This window comes from Leptonychotes weddellii, chromosome 6, assembly GCF_054177405.1.
Source record: "Leptonychotes weddellii isolate Sample4059 chromosome 6, ASM5417740v2, whole genome shotgun sequence".
Lineage (NCBI taxonomy): Eukaryota > Metazoa > Chordata > Mammalia > Carnivora > Phocidae > Leptonychotes > Leptonychotes weddellii.
The window spans coordinates 19,695,255-19,718,760 of NC_138374.1; positions in this window are offsets into that span (position 1 = coordinate 19,695,255).

Below are 23,506 nucleotides of genomic sequence, written 5' to 3' on the forward strand. Positions count from 1 at the left end.
CTGAATACTACCAGTGACTGGGAGTTTACTGCTTTAAGAGGCAAGGTATTTAATGGTTGGGGGATTCTAATCATTAAAAAAATCTTTTAAATAAAGATAACTAATGTTATTATAATTCATTTTATAATTCATATCTGTTGATCTTCTTTCAATTCTCTGAAATGTTCCAATGCCTACACCCTTTTTCCTCAGAATAAATCTTCAGATATTTGGAAAGTGTTATTATGTCTAAACTGAATTTTCACTTTGACTTTCTGCTCCATTAATTATTCCTTAGAGGAGATGGCCTCTAGCCTCCTGTCAGCCTGCATATAGATTCTGGATTACATTACATTTACCTTGTCAATGACTTTCAACTGACAGAACAAAGCATGTCACTCAAGATGTGTTCTGGTAATTGTAGGTTAGACTAGAACTCTAACTTGATGTCCATACTATTTTAACTTTGTACTTGCTAGGCAATAAAATATAGTAATATATTGCAGTAAAAGATAATGTTGCTAAAACATGATTAAAGGTAACCTTCTATTAAGGCATTTTATTTTATTTTATTTATTTTATTTTTTTTAAAGATTTTATTTATTCATTCAAGACACAGAGAGAGAGAGAGAGAGAGCACGAGCAGGGGGAGAGGCAGAGGAAGAAGCAGGTTCCCCACTGAGCCAGGAGTTGGACATGGGGCTCGATCCCAGGACGCTGGGATCATGACCCGAGCCAAAGGCAGATGCTTAACCATCTGAACCACCCAGGTGCCCCTATTAAGGCATTTTAAATGAACTCCAGCTACAATCCCTTAACCATTAAAAATGAGACTGTGGCACAAGAATAATTGTTCCCTTGACAAAATGTCTTATGGGTTGGATTCATTTTTTTTTTAATTATACATAAAAAAGTAATTTATGAGCTTAGTATGTTTAGTAGAGATTATTTATTTCCTAAAGGGCATGCCACAATATTCTTCATATTCATTAAATTATATATATTTGTATATAAAAATTTAATTTATGTGTAACTTTCTGGAATATGTCAACCTTCATTATGTGAAGTAAAACTATCCAGTACTCATCATTAATGTTTAAAATAGAAAGTCAATGTTTCAATATGATGAACTAATTTATTAACTACTTAAGAGCCAAATTTTAATCCAACAAAATCTAATAAAATGCAGTACATATTGTGTGTTGTGTGTGTGTTTATAATTTAAGAAAGGCAATATAAACTACTATAATAGAAACACAAAAAGATAAAATAGTTAAAGAAAAAAGAAATAGAGATTTTAAGAGGCACAGAATGATATCAAATAGTCTAATACATGAGTAATTAGAATCTTACAAGGAGAAGAAAGAGAGGCTGGGGAAGATTAATTATTTGAAGTGATAATGGCTGAGAAGCCTCCAAAATTAAAGAGAGACTCCAAGTCACAGATCCACAAAATTGATATAACCCCAGAAGGATAAATCCAAACAAAATCAAAACAAACCAAACAAATCAAACAAAAACCCTAGACATATTTTATTAAAATTGCTCAAAATGAAAGACAATGAGAAAATCTTGAAGGCAGCCAGAAGAAAAACACACATGATATACTGAGGGTCAAAGGAAATGTTCAAATCAGACTCTTCATCAGAAACTCAGTATACCAGAGGATAATGAAGTGATATCTGTAAACTCAGATTTCTATGCCCAGGGTAAATATTTTTCAATAATGAAGGAGAACTAAAGAACTTTTAAGAAAAACAAAAGCTGGGAGAATTCAATGTCAGCAGAGCCATATTACAAAAAATATTAAAGACACCTCAAAGACACAAATCTAAAAAAAAAGAAATAAAGAAAGCCGAAAAGGCACATTTAATTTTAAATATGAAAATATATTTTTATGACTGTCTAGATCAAAAACAGTGGTACTAAATTATGTGTAGAATGTGAACATAAAATATATGACAGAAATACAACAAAAATTGGGAGGGAGGAATTAGGATTATACTATATTATTGTAATATCTATATATTAAACAGGAAGCTGTGTAATATTTGAAGATAGATTCTGATAATTAATGATATATACTATAAAAACTAGGGAAAGTATTCAAAAATCAAGACATATAAATATAAGCTAATAGTCAAGTTATTACAATGTTGTAAAATATATGCAACTGATTTTTAAAAGGCAGTAAAAAAAGGAAAAAAGAAAACAAAGATCAAAGTAAATAGAAAATAGTTACCAAGATATTAGATTATAGATTTTTATCAAACCATAATAATCAAATTAACTATCAGTGGTTTAAAATATTACTTAAAATAGAGGTTGTCAAACTGGATTTAAAAAACAAGACCTAGGTAAGCCTGGGTGGCTCAGTTGGTTAAGCATCCAACTCTTGACTTCAGCTCAGGTGATGATCTCAGCGTCATAAGATCGAGCCCTTTGTCAAGCTCTGTGCTAGTTGTGAAACCTGTTTAAGATTCATTCTTTCCCCCCTCGCTGCCCTCCCCACCTCAGCTTGCCAATGTTCTCTCTTTCTCTAAAAAAAAAAAAAAAAAAAGCAAAACCCAACAACTATGAGATATCACTATGCACCTATAAGAATGCCAAATATCTGAATCAATAACACCATCAAATGCTGGCAAGAATGTGTAGCCACAAGAACTGTCATTCATTACTGATAGAAATGCAAAATAGTACAGTTTAGATGACAGTTTGGCAGTTTCTTAAAAAATGAAACAAACTTTTACCACATGATCCAGACTTCACACTCCTTGCTATGTCCACAAACAAATAAAAACTTCATATAAAATTTATAAGCTTTTTTCATAATCCCCAAACCTTGGAAGCAACCAAGCTGCCCTTCAAGAGGTAAATGAATAAGCAAACTGTGGTTCATCCATAATATGGATTATTATTCAGCCATAAAAAAAAAGATAATGTAACTACAGAAAGACAAATGACTATTAAATCATGAAAACATACCGAGGAAAATTAAATGTATAGTATTAAGTAAAAGAGGTCAATAAGAAAAGATTACATACTGTGTGATTCAAATTATATGACATTTTTGAAAAGGCAAAGCTATACAGACAGTAAAAAGATCAGTGGATCCCTAGAGGTTTGTGGGGAGGGAGGGTTGAATAGGTGAAACATAGGATTTTAGGGCAGTGAAATGATTCTGTATGATACTATAGTGGTGGATACAAGTCATTATACCTTTGTCAAAATCCACAGAATGTACACAAAGGTTGAACCCTATTGTGAGCTATGGACATTAGTTAATAATGCGCAATACTGGCTCATCAATTGTAACAAATTTGCCACACTAAATGTAGGATGGTAATAATATGGGAGAAGGGGGGGAAGAGAGAAGAGAGGAGTTTCTACAAGGACACTATAATTTTTGTTCAATTTTTGTGTAAACCTAAAACTGATCTAAACACAGTATATTAATTTAAAAGGGCACAATATAACTACAAGTTATAAGAAACTTAGATTGAATATGAAAGCATAAATGGATGAAAAGTAAAAAGGATAGAAGTAGATATACCATGCAAACATTAATCAAAGCTGGTGTGTCTATATTAATATCAGGGAAAATTGAATTAAAAATAGAACATATTACCAGAGATTAAGGAAGGGGGGGATCATATAATAACAAAATGTTGAATTCAGCAAAATGACATAGTAACCCTAAATGAGTGTGAGCCTAAAAATATAACTTCAAAACACATAAAACAAAAAAGGATACAACTGAAAGGAAAAAGAGGCAAATACAAAATTTTAGCTGGAAATCTCAACACTCTTCAACACTACACATTCTGTAACCAATAGAACAAATAACTAGAAAAGTTGATAGGAAGGTAGAAGAGCAGAATATTGCTATCAATGAATGAGAACACTTCAACCAATGATAGCAAAATACTAATTTTTTCAAGGGCACATGGAACGTTCACCAAGATAAAACCATGTTCTAGGCCAAAGGAGCAAAATAATAAACACGTTAAGCTTTGTGAACCATGTCATCTTACCACAACTCATCTTTGCTGTCCTCATGTGGAAGCCCATCTGGACAATACAGAAACAGCTTGATAATTTTTTATGGAGCTAAACATGCATTTACCACTCAACTCAGTCATCTTGTTTCTCTCTAGATATTTACCCATAGGACGTGAACAACATATGTTCACACAACAATCTCTAGTCAGATGTTTATACTAGTTTTATTTATAATCACCCAAACCTGGGAACAGTCCAAATGGCCCACAACTAGGGAATGAGTTCACAAAGTGTGGTACATGTAGAAGAGCACTCAGCAATAAAAAGGAAGAAAATCCTGTTACATTCAACTATATGGTTGTATCTCAGATACACATGGCTACATACAAACACACAAGTTTTGCAAAGGCCATATACTGTATAATTCCATTTATATAACATCTGGGAAAGACAACACCCTAGAGATTGATGTCACATCAATGATTGCCAAGGGCTGGATTTGGGAAAAGGATAACTCCAAAGTTCCAGAGGGAAGAGTTGGGCAGTAAGGGAATTGTTTCATGTTTTTATTGTGACAGTGATTATATTAATATATTTTTTAAAACCTATAAGAACAGTACACTGTTTATCAGTAAATGTTACTGTGTGTAAATGCTATGTTGTATTGTAGAGAGGCCCTGAAGGATGTAGGTGCTGATACTGTGAGTGAAGAATTTGTGGAAGGTGCCTGCATCCACCTCAAATACATATTAATTCAACTTCAATTTCAAAGAGAAACTCCCTTTGCATTTGTTTTATGAATTAAGAGTTCTTCAAAGATAATCTAATTTGAATGGCTGAGTTCCCATCATTATGTACTAGACTCTAGTTTCTAAGAAAGAAAGACTCAGCTTACCAGATAGTTCCTGAATCTTACTATCCTCGAAGACTTCATAGAGTTTCCTGTGAGAGGCCACTTTTACTGGGTCTGTCACTTCTTTCAGGGACTATTACATGACCTTCGCTTCATTTCTTCTTTCCCTGAATTTGATAATGATATTTCCAATGACAGTAAGTGATAGTACAATATATATAGTGAAAACTTGGTCATGTCATCGCAAACGCCTCACTAGCTCCATGTGTTCCAAGGTCTGCATTCTACAGATCATGGGCAGGTATCTTGGGGGCTGCCACCTAGAGTGGTGGGGAAATGTGAATGGGGGTTCTTCCCTTTTTCTAAATTCACTAATTGCAACAAAGAAACTCCCCTTTTGTTTTGTAAATTTAAATTCTCACTCAGGTTATTCAAGTAAAATATTCTACCTTCAGGATGAGTTTAAAACCACAAACTCTCTTGATAAGAGATGTTTTCTTAATAGGACAAATAGGTCTGTGGTGGTTTACCCTATTCTTTCCTCTCCAGGCAGCCTTTCCCATTCCCTGACCCATGCTTTCTCTGGTACTGCTGAGCTAGAGGTCATGCTGTTCTACCTTTGCTCATTGTGGTCCCAACACCCAGGAAAGCCTTCATCCTTTCCTGTTCTTGGTTAACTTTTACTCAGACATTCAGATTCATTTTAACAGGTATCTGTATGAAACTTTCTTGATATCCTCAAACTGGATTAGCTATTCCTTTTCATAATTCTGCTTTATATATTGCTTTGAGCACATTTTCACATTTTGTTGTATTGCTTCTTGAAGTGAGTCAGGTCTCAGCCTGGGGGTCTCTTTTTGGTGTCTCTATTTTCCTATCTGCATCCACTCCCTTGGGAATCTTTTTCAGTTCCATACCTTTTTATATTATCTACTGCGGGGAATGGCCAGCAATCCTTGTACCCACGGATGAAAGATGACTCCAAACTTTGCTGTGAAAGAGAGGAGAAGGCAAGGGGGTCAAGGCTCAGAGATGAAGACCCTTTGCTCTTCTTGGCTCCTGCTTTTATTGGTCCTTCAGGATATCCTTATCACCATTTCTCAAGCACATGATGTGTAACAAGGGGTCTTACTGAAACTGAGAAGATTTATGGGAAAGATAAGATAAGCTAATCTGTGTGTTTTACTAAACATAGCCTAAGGGACAATGTACACATCTCTTAGATCACAGGGTGGCTGTTTGGGCTAAGAGAGCTTCAGGGGAAGGTAACTCCCTGCAGCATTCCAAAGGCCCACACCCTTCTCCCAAACCCTCCCTTGCCCCCAGCAGCCTATGTATTACATTTAGCAAGCCAGGTATTATGGCTGATTTCATGCTCTACATTAACCCCAATGATCTGCATGCTGATGATTCACAAAACTATCTTCAGTTTGACATCTCCACTGAAAGAAAGAGTTATATAATGAATTTCTCACTTAAAATCTCCAGATGGATGTGTTAATAGTCTTAATCTCAACTTGTTCAAACTGAACTTCTTTACACCCCCACCCCAAACCTGTTCCTTCTGAAATATTCCACTTTTAAAATAATGGTAATGGCATTAGCCCAGTTGTCAGGCCAAAATCTATGAACTCATTCTTGAATCCTTTCTCTTTACCAGTATCTGATATATAATATAATCCCTTTACCTTTGGTATGAAAATATAGTCCTATAGGTCCTGTTCTACTATTTCAGTGTAATCCCTTAGGACTAGCCCCCCAGCCAATTACAGATATGACAATGGACAAGATTCAAAAGAAAAAGTGACTACCTGAAAATCAAACAGAGCAAATAAAAATAGGCAGGATGTTATAAGGAAGTTTAAAATGTGGGTAAATAATCAGCATGAAGTTAGATCGAATCTGTGACTTTCCCTCACTTGTGGATTCATTACAAGGGTATTCCCCCAAAATGGAGCAAAGCAGCATGGCTAAAACTCCAGTAGCAACCATATCAAAAGAACTACAGAAAGAAGATGACATAAGCCAGAGAGTGAGGGAAAACTCTAGAGAGGAGAGACCCAGAGAGGATGATACCTAATTCGGTGTATGCATCCATTTAATTTCAGTCTGATTCCTGAAAGTGATAAGGAAGTGCAAAGTAGCCCCAAAGCAGCAGATCAAAGTCTCTGAGAAACTGAAGTGAGATTTGTACCATTCTGCCCAGGTTGAACCTAACTAACCTGCTTGTCTTTTAAGACAAAAATATCAACATCCTCTAGAGGATTATAATAAAACTCGGAGTTTATACAACATGCCATTTACAACATAGGACTTAACTCACTTAGCTTGAAGACCTCAAAGTTTCATCCATGTTGTCACAAATGGCAGGATTTCCTTCTTTATGGTTGAATAATACTCCAAAGTGTGTGTGTGTGTGTGTGTGTGTGTGTGGACATGAGCATATGTGTCACTTTTTATTTATCCATTTGCTCATTGATGGACAATTAGGTTGTTTCCATGTCTTGGCAATTTTAAACAATGCTGCAATGAACACTAGAATACAGATATCTCTTTGATACAGTGATTTCATCTTCTTCAGGTATATCCCAGAAGCAAAATAGCTAAATCACATGGTAATTCCATAGTTAATTTTTTGAGGCACCTCCAAATTGTTCTCCATAGTGGCTGCACCAGTGTATACCTCTACCAAAGTATACAGGGTCCTCACAAACACTTGTTATCACTTAGATTTCTGCTGATAGTCATTCTAGCACGTATGATGCTATTTCACTGTGATTTTGATTTGCATTTCCCTGGTAATTCGTGACACTGAGCACCTTTTCATGTATATATCTGATATTGATTTTATGTTCATTGTTCATTTTATTCTTGATATTGTTGATTTTTTTCTTCTTGTTTTCCTTTGTTAGTCTTCCTAGAGGTTTGTCAACTTTTAAAAATCTTTTCCAGGGCACCTGGGTGTCTCAGTTAGTTAAGCGTCTGCCTTTGGCTCAGGTCATGATCCCAGGGTCCTGGGATCGAGCCCCACATCGGGCTCCCTGCTCTGAGGGAAGCCTGCTTCTCCCTCTCCCACTCCCTCTGCTTGTGTTCCCTCTTTTGCTGTCTCTCTCTCTGTCAAATAAATAAATAAAATCTTTAAAAAAAAAAATGAGGGGTGCCTGGGTGGCTCATATGGTTAAGCGTCTTCCTTCGGCTCAGGTCAAGATCCCAGGGTCCTGGGATCAAGCCCCACATCAGGCTCCCTGCTCTGTGGGAAGCCTGCTTCTCCCTCTCCCTCTGCCTCTCTCCCTGCTCATGCTTTCTCTCTCTCTCTGTGTCTCTGTGTCTCAAATGAATAAATAAAATCTTAAAGAAAAAAAATCTTTTCCAAAAAGAAGCTTATTGATTCATTGATTTTCTCTATTTTTCTGTTTTCAATTTCATTGATTTCTGATCTTATTCTTATTATTTCTTTCATTGTACTTGTTTTAGCTTTATTTTGCTCCTCCAGTTTTGAGGGAGGAGCTTTGATTATTGATTCTACTCTTTCCTCTTTTCTAATGTATGCATTTTAGTATTATACATTTCTTGCACAATACTTGTTTTGCTGTATCCTACATATTTTGATATGTCCTGTTTTCATTCGGCTCAATATGTTGACATTTCCTTATTAATTTATGAAATACTTAGAGGCTTATTATTTAGTATTTAAATTTTGGAAGATTTTTTTCTGTCTCTGTTATTGATCTCTGGTTTGATTCCTTTGTGGTCAGAGAACATACTCTATATGGTTTTAGTTCTTCCAAATTCATTGAAGGGTGTTTTAGAGCCCAAAATATTGTCTGTTCTAGTATATTCCATTAGCACTTGAAAAGAATGTTCTGCTAATGTTTGGTGGAATATTCTATAAATGTCAATTGGATTTTGGTAGTTAATGTTGCTATGGTCTCTCTCTCTTTTTTTTTTTTTTTTCTGATTTTCTATGTAGTTGTTTTATCAATTCCTGAGATGGGATGTGCATGCTTCTAACTACAAGTATGGATTTTTCTATTTTTCCTTGCAGTTATACCATATAGCTTCTATTTTCTACTGTGCAAACATATTTAAGATTATGTCTCCTTGGTAGACTGGCTTTTTTATAAATATATAATGTCCCTCTCTGTCTCTGGTTATAGATACAGATATAGCTCTAAAGTCTACTTCATCAGATGTTAATATAGATTCTCCTGCTTACTTTGACTAAGGTTTCCATGATATATATTTATTTTTTCATCTCTTAGACATTCAATACACCTATATTGTTACGTTTGAATTTAGCTTCTTATAGAAGCAAATAGTTGGGTCATATTGTTAAAGACCATTTCTGTTTAGTGTAATTACCAACATGTTAAGACCTAAGTCAGACATTTTACTTTTTATTATATGTTTGTTCACCTTTTATTATTTCACTGCTTACTTTTCTGCTCTCTTGTGGGTAAATTGTACTTTTATTAGAATTTTATTTTACTTTACCTGTAGTGTTTTGTGTGTGTGTGTGTGTATCTGTTTGTATATCTCTTTTTTCAGTGGTTGCTGTAGGGATCACAGTATATGCACATAACTTATCACAGTCCACTGATGTCATAATTTTACCAAGTTAGATGAAGCATAGAAATCGAAATCTATACCTCCCTTTATATTTCTCTAGCACCCCCAATTTATAATTGTCCTTTCAGCTTCCTCAGTTTCCCTCTTAGTGTCTCAATTCCATTTCTTAAATAATACTTATTCCACCAGACAGCACTAAGTTGGGACAACAAAAGCATTTGTGCTCCCTCAGGCATTGCCTGGCTGTAGCTGGGACCTGTGTGCCATTTTCCTTCATTCTTAGTTCCTTAAAATACTGCTTTCTTTTCATTTTTTTTTTTTAAGGGGGTTTGGTAAGATACTCATTACCATCTATTAGGAAACAGGTTTTTAAGTTAAAAATAATGAGACTATGAGATTGGGGTGTCTTACCAGTCCGGACAAAATCTTACAGATATTATTATAGAGAACAACTCCACATTGTGTCAAGGGCTGAATCATCCCGATTTCCCCTGTGCTCACTTCTAAGATCTTATTATGATGGAAATGGGCTGCAAATGAACTCCAATTGCATCCAAACTTCAAAAGCTATTTCATAACTGCTTTTAATCTGACTATTTAAAAGTATAACCTCCAGATAAGATTCTCAATCTATCTCCCATATAGAAATAGAAATTATTAATAAGAGCAGTTATTCCCACATTCCCCTTACCACATGGATTTATGAAATTATGCTTCTCTTGAGTGTTTAAGATAGAGGGTGCATGTCACTATAATTAAAAATACACCCCTACTTCTCTTATTCATGCTGAAAAAAATTAATCCAGACATTGCTTATTGATGGCTTACAATCAAATGTGCAAATAATATGCTTAGAGAACATTAAACCAGGTCTAATAGGGTGGTAATTCATTTCCTTTTCAATATATATGAAAGGAAACTTTAATAGTAGCTACCTTTAATGCATTCACTATGAAGAATGAAAGTCCACACTAATGTAATTTAAAAACCTAGCCCTGCCTGCAAATTTCAGAGGAAGGATTAAAAAAAGCAAAAGCTTATTTCCAAATATACTGACTAGATCATCAGCTCCTGCTAAACATTTTTCTTCTCTGGACAGTAACTCATGCTTCTTCTCCTTTGCTGAATTAATAGAAATTGTTACTGTAAAACCAATAAGAGTTTGGGCCATTTGTTTTCGTGTGCTAGTTACCAAGCAGCTGAGACCAAAGGTGGGTTTGTGGGACTCAGTCTTGAAGCCTTTTCTTTGCTTCTGTGAGTTATTATTTTGAACCCCAGTTGATGTAGGAAACAAAGGCAGAAGAAAACTTATTAAATTCCCTTACTACCTACAGCCCATTGTCAAGTCCTTGAAACAGAAGAGTGACAATCCTCTAGGGACTCAACTGCCTGGATGTTGACACTTTGCTAAGGGCAAAAGGCAATCCTAGCCTGACACCCCCCTCCCCGATCCTATAAGTCTACTTTAACATATAAAAATTCCTTTAGAAATTTCCTTTATCTCTAAACCCCCAAGATACATGTCGGCAATCACCCCCGAAGCATATGGCCCACCAATATACATCTGAAGGGTCTCATGACTAAGGTTGTATTAGACGGTAATAAATGACCTTTTCCCAACAATAGCTAGCCCACCTCAAGGTCCTGGAAACCTTGCCTCCAAATTCCTTAGAGACTTAAACGTTATCCCTAACCCCCTCCCAACCTGAAAGCATATATTGGGCACTCTTTGTGACCCTGGTGCAGCTCTTTCTGCCCATGGGTCCTGTCCCCATGCTTTAATAAAACCACTTTTTTGCACCAAAGACATTTCAAGAATTCTTTCTTGGCTGTGGGCTTCGAACCCTGATGTTCTTTCCTACATCACAGTGGCCTAGTGAGGTGCTGGCTAAGTATTGGATTATCTAAGATCCTCAAGGCAGGGGATCTAGCTCTACCTCTATCTCACCAGCACTCGGCCTTCCAGAGCTTGCAGCATCCAAAACACCCCTAGTACTAAGCAACACAAAGTCCTCTCTCTTTGGAAGGGTATAAAGGGTTAATATTTTATAGCACATGAGGACAGGACAAATTGGCAAAGAACTATTTATTGGGTAACAGAAAACATAAAATATATCTTGAAGAAGTCTGCTCTGGAAGATGTAGCTTAAATATTTTTACCCCTGTTTGGTTCATTGTGGTTTTGTTTTGTTTTGTTTTTTGTCAAGTCTTGTTCCATTGCGGAATATCATTACTATAATTGAATAATGAACTTTTATTTTTAAAATATTTTCCCGATTTTATTATTTACTCATTTTAAAACAAATTTAAATAAAGATTACATATATTAAGGTATACAACATGGTGTTTCAATATATGTACACACAGTGAAATAATAACTACAGTCAAGCTAATTAACATATACATTTCACATACATTTTCTTTTTTTGGTAGGCTAATGAGCTTTTAAAATGAAAAATGCTAAATTAGGAAATCATCCCACCTTTCATTAAAAGATCATCAAGGCTCAGGCTCCTGCCCTGGTAATTAAAACCTAATATGGAATATTCATGATAGCTGTAATTCCTTCATTACCTTTGCCAATGAGTCTGTGAGTGGCTATTGATATCCAAAGGTTGGCTTCCACTTAATTATTGTGATCTTTCCATTAATACTACATTTTTTTAATCCCAAAAGCTTGAGCCCTATAACTATTCATGAGTCATTTCCCCTATATGTGAAATGTAGCCCGAAATGAATTACCTTGAGTTTCATTTTACCAAGGGCTTACTTTAAATGATTACCTGCTGCACAAATAAAATAAGAGAAGCAATGAAGTTCTCATTATTGATAAAAGTTGCATGTGTTTTAGATACAAGTTATATTTAGCCACTCTCCTTGAGGTTTTCTGTAAATTTTGAATGAGCTAGCTAGCATGGGGTAGAACAAAATCACAAAGACTGCATGAAGAAATAATTAACAGCACACCAATACATTTGAATTGCAAGGTCTTTTTTTAAATTGTTTGCAGTGGTTTCATCATTGCACTTCTATTATTAAGTGTTCATATGCTTAGGTATATAACCAGGTAATAGTATTCTTGAAAGCAGTTTCTAAAGTATCTCAGTATTTTGAACTCCTTTGAGTGTCCAAAACCTAGTATGAACTCAAAACCAGTTCTTTCTAAAAGAAAGTTTAGGGAAATGGGAAGATAAAACAGGTTAGGATAGGTAGGTTAGGACAAAAGATGTTGCAAGAAAAAAAGAATGCTCAGGAGCATTTAAAAGATTACATGGGAATTAAATAGGAGGATTTACTGGAATATCCACTTTAAATTTCTGAATAAGCATAATAGGGGATATAGGGCCACATACTTTGTAGCCATGAGTAAATAATGCATTTCAAAGTTAAGTATGCATGTATTTTTTTTTACCTCACTTGCTTTTACTGGCTGCCAGATGTACCAATATCTGGTAATAAATGATGTTTACAGGATAAATTGTCAAATGTTAGTTGGTGGCAAAAAGGGGAGGCTTTCCATTGCATCCAAAAGTGTTGTTGTTTTAAAAAACAACAACAACTACAACAGAGGAAACAATGTGTCCTACAGGATGCTATATAGTTATTCTAACAATATTAAAATCAAAGTTCTTTTGGGGCCAAGCCCACTGTGCATGATGGATGAAGGTGATGTTCTAAAGATTTTATTCTTTGTCATTTCTTATTCCACAAATACTTTATGATACTTGAATTTAATGGCAGCAAGAATTAACCATCTTGCTTAGACTTCCTGGAACTGGTGATGTCTGGCAGACAGTAAAATAAGAATAAAATTAAGGAAAATAAGACCTAGATTTTCAGATTCTCTTAGACTGTGTAGTACCATCTAAAGTCCCTTCCAAAGGATGGAATTAAATCTCCTTGACGATGTACAAGATGATGAGAGAGTTCTGCTGCCTTTGTGGTTCTTTCTAATTGTCTATGATAACCCTGCAGCAGGCAATTAGTCCAGAGAAATTGGAGGACATGAAATGCCCCATTAATTACTAATAAAGTATGTAGATCTGGTTATAGAACACACAGGGTGGGAGGGGCCCCCCCTTGTCCTTGTTCTCACCTTTTGCTTTGAACACATCATTTCATCTCTGTACTGCTGAGGCACACCAAAACTCCTTATCTGGATTACATAAGTAGCTAAGAAAAAGGTTAGGTTAAGAAGAGAAAGGATGATGTAACTGTGGCACAAGAAAAGAAAAGAAAAGAAACCATTTCCATCTCTATCATCATCATCTCTCAAATAGCCATGAAGACTGAGCCAAAACTCCCTATAGTTAAGTGGCCACTGGTTTCTGGTGGCTCCATGCCTGGCTATAATTGCTGTCTCTGACACCTGCTCTATACCTATTTGGCCAGTCTCCAAAATTTAATGAGACTTAATTATGTGCCAGGAGTTGGGCTATGTCTTGAGATTATAGGAGAAAAAAACAATTTAGTGTTTAAGAGCTCCAGATTCAAGCAAACTACTTAAAACTTCGGTCACTATTTGAAGTTGAATACGAGAAAATTAATATATTTTATGTAACCTCATATTTCTTTTTTTTTTTTTTTTAAAGATTTTATTTATTTATTTGAGAGAGAGAGACTGAGAGAGAGAGCACATGAGAGGGGGGAGGGTTGGGAGGGTCAGAGGGAGAAGCAGACTCCCTGCCAAGCAGGGAGCCCAATGCGGGACTCGATCCAGGGACTCCAGGATCATGACCTGAGCCGAAGGCAGTTGCTTAACCAACTGAGCCACCCAGGCACCCAGTGTTATTGATGTTTACTTATTGTCAAATGTTGTTATATTATTGTTTCAACAAGTGTCAACTATGTGTCAGGCGCTAAACCAAGTGCTGAATTATAAAAATTCATGCATCTGGTCTTTGTGTGGGATGGAGTCCAGGATAACAATGCTTCTCTACAGAATGATTTCTGTCCTGCTGGATTGCACCTGTAGGACCTTCCCTTGGTGACAAGCATCTAGTCCTCAAGGGCCTTCTTGGTGAGATAATTGGTGGGTGTCTGAGCTGAGAGATCCTCCTGGCTAACCAGGGGCCTTCAGTATGTCTGCCTTAATGCAGCTTCTAGTATCTAGTATCCGTGCCTGACATATAATAGACTCTCAAAGCCAAGCAGTTAGAACAACACAAGGTGAATGGGTTAGGGACTGTTGAGTGTGTTTTTTCCCTCTCCAAAGGGGAGGTTAAAATTATAACACATAACTTTCAGGTACTTGTAGGATGATTCTCATTAAGTGTCCAGACTTATTTGATCACTCCCAATTTTCGGATTTCAGGAAGCATCTACTTCTATTAGGGATCACCAGGCATTTAAAACTCAAATCTGCTTTCTTACTTTCCTCCTCTTCATTTTGATTCTTTTTTTTTTTAAAGATTTTATTTATTTATTTGAGAGAGAGAATGAGAGACAGAGAGCACGAGAGGGAAGAGAGTCAGAGGGAGAAGCAGACCCCCCACTGAGCAGGGAGCCCAATATGGGACTCGATCCTGGGACTCCAGGATCATAACCTGAGCTGAAGGCAGTCGCTTAACCAACTGAGCCACCCAGGCGCCCCATTTTGATTCTTAATAGAAACAAATTCTAAAGGTAAGGACTTTTTGGTTTTCAATTATATTAATTATTTCTGTCACTCAAAGACCCATCTTAAAATAAATGAAGTAAACGTTAATAAAATTGTAGGCAGATAGATAAACGGTATAATGAGAGGCTATTAAATTTCCCATGCTTTATACTATCTTCATCTATATGATAAAACAGTGGGAGAATAAAATGGAACCAGTAACAGACCATTTTCTTAATTCTCCTTGGATTCCCATTTAAAGCTGTTCTTTATGTCACATAAAATTCATCACTGGTGATGAGAAACAGTAGAATCTGAAGCAATGAAAATTCTTTGCAATATAAAAGTGCCGTTTCCTCATTTGGAATGACCACCTCTCCCACTAACCAATTTCTATTCCTATTTTAACATTCAGCTCTATTGCTTACCTTCTGTGAATTTGTCCACACCTGTTCTCATTCCCAGTGAATTCACATGGTAGACTCTGTTGTAACAAATTAAGTCCTTAGTTTTGCACTGCCTATAGTTCTTGCTTGGAATCTCCTGGTAACAATTTGTCCTCCCACATAAACTGAACACTATTCAACAGCAGAGACAGTGATGTCACATGATGAGTAAACTGGCTTCAATTAAAGATCAGGCATCCTTGGACTTTCTGAAGAACACTCTATTTTCTATAAATGGCATCTGAATAAGTAGTGTGACCTCATCTACGGGCCACGGTCAGACTAGGCTGAAATATTTGCAACTAAACTGAAGCTGTTTGTTTCATTGGTGTCCCTACATAGTAACCAAATTAACTAGCCTTAGATTTAAAATGACAAAGATAGGGCCATGTACGGAAACAACAATAGGGAAAACATAGCCCTTTGGTGATTAGGTAGCCAGGGCGTAAGTGTGCTGGAAGGTAGGGAGGAAGGAGCAGTTGGAGGGGAGAGCAGGTGAGAATTACATCTGGGTGGGAATCATATATGCCTCCCAATCTATGAGAAGGACTGTCAACTTTGACTTCCAAGAAGGGTCCGGAGATTCTTGGGAGAGAAGCTTTTTTTTGTGGGAAAGGAAGGACAATTCTCTATACAGCATGGAGTCCATCACTCAGCTGTTCCTGTCCATCCTGTGCACAGTTCATTTCTAAATCAAATGTAAAATGAAGGTTTTCAAGTGGAAAACAACAATAACACAAAGACAACCAAACAGAAATCTCTGGAACACTTTGGGGCATCAACAGAATTTCTTGAGTGCCACTCTCACAGAGTACGAGCCAAAGAGGGAAGCGGAAGTGTTTCCCTTCTCGCAGAAACACACCCAACAGCTGTGGCAGAGACAGAAGACCTGGGGGTTCTTAGAAGAAACGGCAGCACCTGGTGGGCAAGCAATGACTAATCGGGGTCTTATCGTCACCTAGGAATCCCGTGGAGCAATAGCTGTAGGAGCCAGGGGAAAACTGGCTTATTTGTGAGCACGTTATTCATCAACGTGGGGATCCCAGAGATGTTCGGCTGGGGAGGAGAAAGGACTTTCTAGAGGATGGGAAATCAGAGTCGATGAAAGTTGCTTTCCTATTATTACTGTAACCTCACATGCGCTATAGTCTGTTAAAGCATAAATCATCTTCGGTTTCAGGCAAACCTTTAGAACTTTAGAAAAAGAATCAGAGTAAAGAATACAAAACTCTTCTCAGAAGAATAGTTATTTATAACTTTTGAGTATAAAGTCAGTAAGAACTAGATTGACTCAGGCTCTTATTACAGAAATTAACAATTCTTGCAGATATACCAGAAATCATTCAAAGAGGATAATAACTTGCCTGGGACAACTATTTTAAACATTGATATTACTCAGACAATAATTACGGGGTGGGTGATAAATACATTGGGACTTTTGTTTTGTTTTTGTAAGGCAAACGTCTTTTGGACAAGGACAGGGAGCGAAACTAAGAAATGCAAGCACTCCATGGAAAATATTCTTGCTTCTTAAGTGTGAAATTTCAGGCCAGATATAGAAGTATTTCATTTTCCCATTAAACCCAGAAATTGAACTCTTAAGATTTTTAGAAGGAACAAAATTCTAGAATTTTTTCTGAGCAATCACTAAAAAGGGCAGAAGAGAGATGTGAATGAGTTGTCACTGATGCTCCTAGGAAGTGTGCAAGGTTTTCCCTTCTTAAAGGAACCATGTCTTGCCACAAGTATCTGTGGGCAAAAAACCACAACTGAGTGATCTAGAAGCCTATCCCATAACCACATTTTCACCATCATCGGTATCATGAACATTTAATTGAGTACTTAGTATATACCAAGCACTGTACCAAATGATCTACTTATTCGTTTATTTTATTCTCTAAACAACCCAATGAATAAAAGTTTTAATCCCACTTTCCAGATGAAAACAAACAAATAGCACGTGCAAGTTCATTGATGTGGTAAGAGGCAGAGCTAGGTTCTCAACTCAGATTCTGACCACAGAACCTGTCTTATTAATGAGAGCTTTATCCTGCCTCCTGACAGGTCCTGGCCAGTTAAATCCAAGATATAACCATCTAGGAGGAATAACGAAATTCATCCTTCTTGGTTTTTCTGTCTGGACAAAAGAATCTGCCGTTGTTTCTCAAAGAGAGTCATAGCCAAGCTATTTACAAACTTGCTTCAAGTGAGAAAAATTAGTGGTCAGCCAAAACAGTTTTTCTCCATTTCTAAAATGATCAGTTACTTCCATTTAACTGCAAAGGATGCTTCATCTGGGGGGAGGGGAGGCAGACATTAACCCCTTTCATCTCAGAGTGAAGATGAGTAATTGTGTTTGTTTCAAATGGTCTTTTTCATCCTGCTAGTATTTACCAATTTGAAGGACAGTCTCCTATCTTCCTCAATGACAGTCATAATCTCCACTCACCTCACATCCCCAGCTGTCACTGTTTCTGAGACTCTAGCAAACATGTCAGTTTGATGAACTGAAGTCACAATTCTACCTCTGGAACAACTTACTTAGATTTTTATTTCTCACAATCTCAAACTCAGAATTACCCTTTTGCAACTTCCTTTCCTCTCTGTCTCCCTCCCTCTGTACATTCTTCCTTCTATCCTTTCTTAGTCCCTTCCTTCTGAAGGGAAATTGTGTGCCAGACACTGATAGAAACTGGGGCTTTGATAAAGAAAGATCCATATTCTTTGCATCAGACGATGTAATAGGAGAGGATCAACACAGCAAAGAAACTGTGTAATGGGAGCTCAGAAGGAGTAGATGCAGTGGAATCTTGGTAAACCCCTCGGAGGGGCGGGGGGGGATACATAGTGTTTACCAATTTCCGGGTTGTGAATATTTCCACCCTAGAAGACATCAAGCTATCAAAATCACATCATTGAGGGGCGCCTGGGTGGCTCAGATGGTTAGGCATCTGCCTTCGGCTCGGGTCATGATCCCAGGGTGCTTCTCCCTCTGCCTCTGCCTCTCTCTCTCTCTCTCTCTGACTTTCATGAATAAATAAATAAAACATTTAAAAAAAAATCACATCATTGAATGGCAAGTTGGAAAGAGATACATATGTTTTGCTCTTATAAGCCTGTGTACGTTACCTCTTGGCTGTAAGAGTTAACCATCTATCAGTGTCAGAGAAAGCTGTCACCTTGGAGTTGGTATTTGATCCATTTCTCATGTCTCCTAAACTCTTAACTCTTCAATCTGTCTTTACATCCTTTTATCCCCACCCCACTTGTGTTTTATGATAAATACCTAAGTTCGCTAGTTTAATTTCACTGGTTTAATAATATGACTAGGCTGAACTAGAAAACAAAGATAGATGCATATAGAGGTATGGATATAAATATAGATATATATATTCCCAAGGAGCAAAATTGCTATAAGCATGCCTAAACTACTGTATTGGTGCATGAAATTATAAAACTCGTTTGATATTCATTCATGAGTTCCATATTAATTCACTTTCTTTGTTCTCTCATTGCGCTCTGCCATTCCTTTCATTCTTCTCTTCCTTACTCCCTGTTTCTTTATAATTTCTGCTCCAAATGCATTCCACTATTCTGAGCCCTTTATTCTCACAAAACAACTCCCATTTCTTCTCTTCTGGTCTCAAGTTCAAACAACGTGAAGCTCTCCTTTTTGGGGGCCACAAAATGCCATTTCTGTGTCTTTAACGACCTGCTAAACTTTTCATTCATGTTCCTAGTCTTGTTTATTTCTGACTTCTCTGAAATTTTGTTCTGGGATTTGTCAATATTCTCTCTTATATCTTCAAAACTCCTGGCTTTTTATTAGCTATTTCCCCACACCTATAAACAAGCTTGACTTTTTTCTCCTACGTGAGATTTTCTCCAACTGGATATATCCTCAAGCAATACTTTTAGCTTTCTTCCTCCCTTCAGTGTATACTTTTCAGGAGAGTTTTATAGACTGTTTTCTTCTCCTTCTCCTTTTAACATTAATCCCTTAGTTACTTTCACTCTAGCCTTTATCTTCACTCCTCTGTGATCACTGATTTCTTGAAGGGTGCAAGGTGTGCCTGAGGAGACATTCTGGAGGCTCTTTTATCAGAGTGCATGTTGATCGGCTCTTTGCACCTGGTTTTCTTGACAAGTGCTCTGTGTGGCCATTCTGCTCTCCGACTTCTCTGACTGCTTTTCACTCTCGTTTTGTGGCTTCTTTTCCCATCCCCACTTCATAACCATTTCCTCCTTTAGTTCCTCTTTCTGGCAACTGCATTTACTCCATCATTCTAAGATAGTTAGATGCTCTACAGACTTCTGAATATTTGACATTAGACATTTAACTGAAGGCATTCTAGTGGGTGTGCAGTGCAATCATGTGTTTTCACTGATGACTAATGATGTTGAATACTTTTTCATGCACTTCTTTGCCAATTTTATGTAAGAGTATATAAATATTCCTCTTTGAATTGTCTTTTCAATCTTTTGCCCATCTCTTACTGCGCAGTTTGTATTTCTTTACTGATGTGTAGGAGTGCTTTACTATATTCTGGATGACAGCCTTTTGACAGATGTATGCCCTCCTTTCCCGTGCCTTGCCTATTCATTTTCATGGTATCTTTTGAGAAAGCTGATGTTTTAATGTTTATGAAGTCAAATCTATTTTATTTAAATTTATGATAGTTCTGTCAGTGTCCTATTAAGTAAAGATATTCCATCGCAATATTGTAAAGTTAGTTATAGTATTTCCTGGATGTTTGAAAATGTATTTATATTCATGTCTATGATGAGTCCCATGTTAATTTTTGAAAAAAATGTGAGATAGTGGTTGAGGTTTACTTAATTATTCTGGCACAATAAGTTAAAACGTATTTTCCTTTTTGAATTGTGGAGGTCATCTAGAGGATGTGACCTCTGGGTGAACTGCCAGCTGCCCCGGGGACAATCAGAGGATCCTCAACCCCTCTCCTGTGTTTGGAATGTTCACTGTGCCCACTGTTCCCGCAGTGGGGGCTGTTTTCAAGGATACGGCTTTAAGAGATTGAGGTGTTATTGAGATAGCTGGAAGGTACACACAGCTGCACCCCATTAAGGTCTCTATGGATTTTTAAGATTCTGGCCTGCACACTGGGAGATCTACTCATCTTGCTGCCAAGAGAAGCCTGGTGAGTAAGTTCCCTTGCATATGAAGGCAGTCACCTACCAGTATGGAGTGGCTGGCCTCTTTTTTCAGTCGCTCCTTACCCTCCATGTATAGGGGCCAGTGGGGCCAGGTTGTGAACCAACAGTTTGATTTTAAAAATCAAACCACAGTGGGTTTATTCCTAGTGTTCCATTGACCTATTTTCCTATCCTTACTAACAAATTAGTTTGTTTATGGTGGCATTACACGAATCTCGAAATTTGGTACTGTAAGTCTCCGAATTTTTGCTTCTTTTTCAAGGTTAATTTTGGAGTTCTAGATTTTATAATAAACTTGTCAATTTCTGCAAAAAAAATGCTTGCTGGGATTTTGAATGAGAGTAAACTTAATCTTGAGATCAGATAGGAGAGAATTGACATCTTAACTATATGGAAGCTTTCATTGCATTAACATGGATTATCTCTCCGTTTATTCCTACCTACTTTAGTTTCTTCATGCAAGGGTTCGTTTTTCCTCCCATGTAGATTTCCTGCACATCTTTCACTATAATTATTCCTAAGTATTTTCTGTTGTCTAAGGAGTGGCAAATCATGTATTTCAATTTAATATTCCAATTATTATTGCTAGTCTACAGAGATAAATTTATACTGATTAAGACTTTGTTTCTTGTGACTTACTAAATTCCCTTTTTAAGCTGTGGAATTTTTTTTTTTGTACATTCCTTAAGGTTTACATAACTATTGTCTGAAAAATACATTTTACTTTTTTCTTTCCATTCTGTATTTTTTATATTTATTTATCTTGCTGTAGATAAAACCTTTGTATGATGTTTAAAAGACATGGTGAGAGTGAACATCCTTGCTGTATCATCTATCAGAAAAAAACCTTCAATATTTTATTAAATATTATATTGGGTATAGGTAATACATATGTGTGCTTTAGGAGATCAAGCAAGTTTCTTTTTATTTCTAGTTTGCTAAGATTTTTTTAAATCATAAATGTGTGTTGACATTGTCAAATGCTTTTCTACCTCTACTGAGCTGGTTGTATTTTTATATAGACTTTATTCTGCTAATGCAGTAAACTACATTTACCTAATTACAAATATTAACTGCATTCCTGGTGTAAACTATTTTTTCCATTTTTATATAATGTTCATTTGATATGCTACTATCTTGTTAAGAATTCTGCATTTTGCGTTGGTGGTAGGGTGGTGAGCATAGCTGCCTTCCAAGAATTATGCATCTAAACTTGTGATGTACATCGACTTGTAATTTTATTTTCTTGTACTGTTGTCTGGTTTTGGCAGTAAAGTTATTCGGTTACCTGGCCTCATGAGTTGGAGATGGTTCTGTCTCTTCTACTTTCTGAAATAGTTTATGTAGAATTGGTATTATTTCTCCCATAAATATTTAATACAAAATTTTGGTGAAGCTATCTAGAGTAATTTTAATTGTGGGACACTTTCTGAATACAAACTTGGTTTCTTTAATAAGCATTAAGCTACTCATATTATGTGTTTTGTGTGTCAGTTTTAAAATTGTTTAGAGGATATAACTGAGTTTTCTAAAATTTTACAGTTAACAAAACACAACTTAATTTTAAGACGAACAAAATTTGGGCATTTTGCCAATGACTATTTTAAGATGTATTTGTCTAGAAAGCCTTTATTATGTCAGATACATAATAGAACAGAGATAATGCCATATTTCCCAAGGGAAAAGGAAATCTACAAAACTCGAAACTCCCCAGAGTTCCCACAGGTAATCAATCACTGATAGGATGCCTCCTTTGGACTGACCTTGATATGGATGTCAAGAACCATCTAACCTGTCTGTTGACACTTTACCTGAGCCTAATAAATGCACACCAGGCTCAGGTACAAGTGAGCACATCCATATGGCTTAGACCCAGTCAAATACCAGCATAAACAACAGAGGAATGGAAAGGAAACTCTGATGCACCCGCTGCTCTTTCAAAAACTGAATCATTTTACCAAATCATTGTGCCCTACTTGTCACCATTCACCTCCTTTAACATAAAACCACTCTCCAACTACTAAGGTTACCTATATTTTTTAGGTTTATTTATTCTTTTTTAAAAATCAGGTGTAATGCAAGTATGATTATTGGAAATAGTTTGGAGGATACAAAAAAGAAAAAAAACCACAAAAAACCTCAGAAGCTTACTTTCAGAGCTAATGCCAGAATATTTACCTAATAAAAGTGTTTATAATTAATAATTAGCATAATACTATATTTATATTCTGTATTTATATTAGTATGTTATTATTTTCCCACTCAAGGTATACTTTTTTGAATTTAATAGTAAAATATTATGCCATCTTATAGCTACACTAGAATTTGCTTAGCCATTACTTGCTTTGATTTTGATTTGCATAAAATCTTTCTATATAACTCTGATAGATTTTCTTATTCTTTGGATAGATTCTTTCTTATAAGATGAAATAATGGGTCAAATGTTATACACTTTCTTAAGGCTCTTGATAAAATATTCCTAGTTTGTTTCCTACAGAGTAATGAGAATATTTAAATTCACACTATAGATAAATGTAAGTACCATTTGCTTGCATATTTATAAATGATGAATTTTTTAAAAATCTCTGAACTTTTGCTAGACAAATATATCACTCTTTTGTTAGTTTATATTCTTTAAAAATTCATAAACATTTTAAATATATTTTTATTCACATATACTTTTTTGTAAATCACATTATTCCCTTTCCTACTAACCTATTGACATTTTAGTTAATAATACTTGTTAATACATAAGCTCTTTGAGAATAATATCAATTTTTTTCTGTAATATTTTGGTAAATATTCTCCTTGGCTTTCTTTGCCATTTATTTTGTTTATGTGTTTTGATATGGAAATAATTTTATCAGCATTTATATTTTT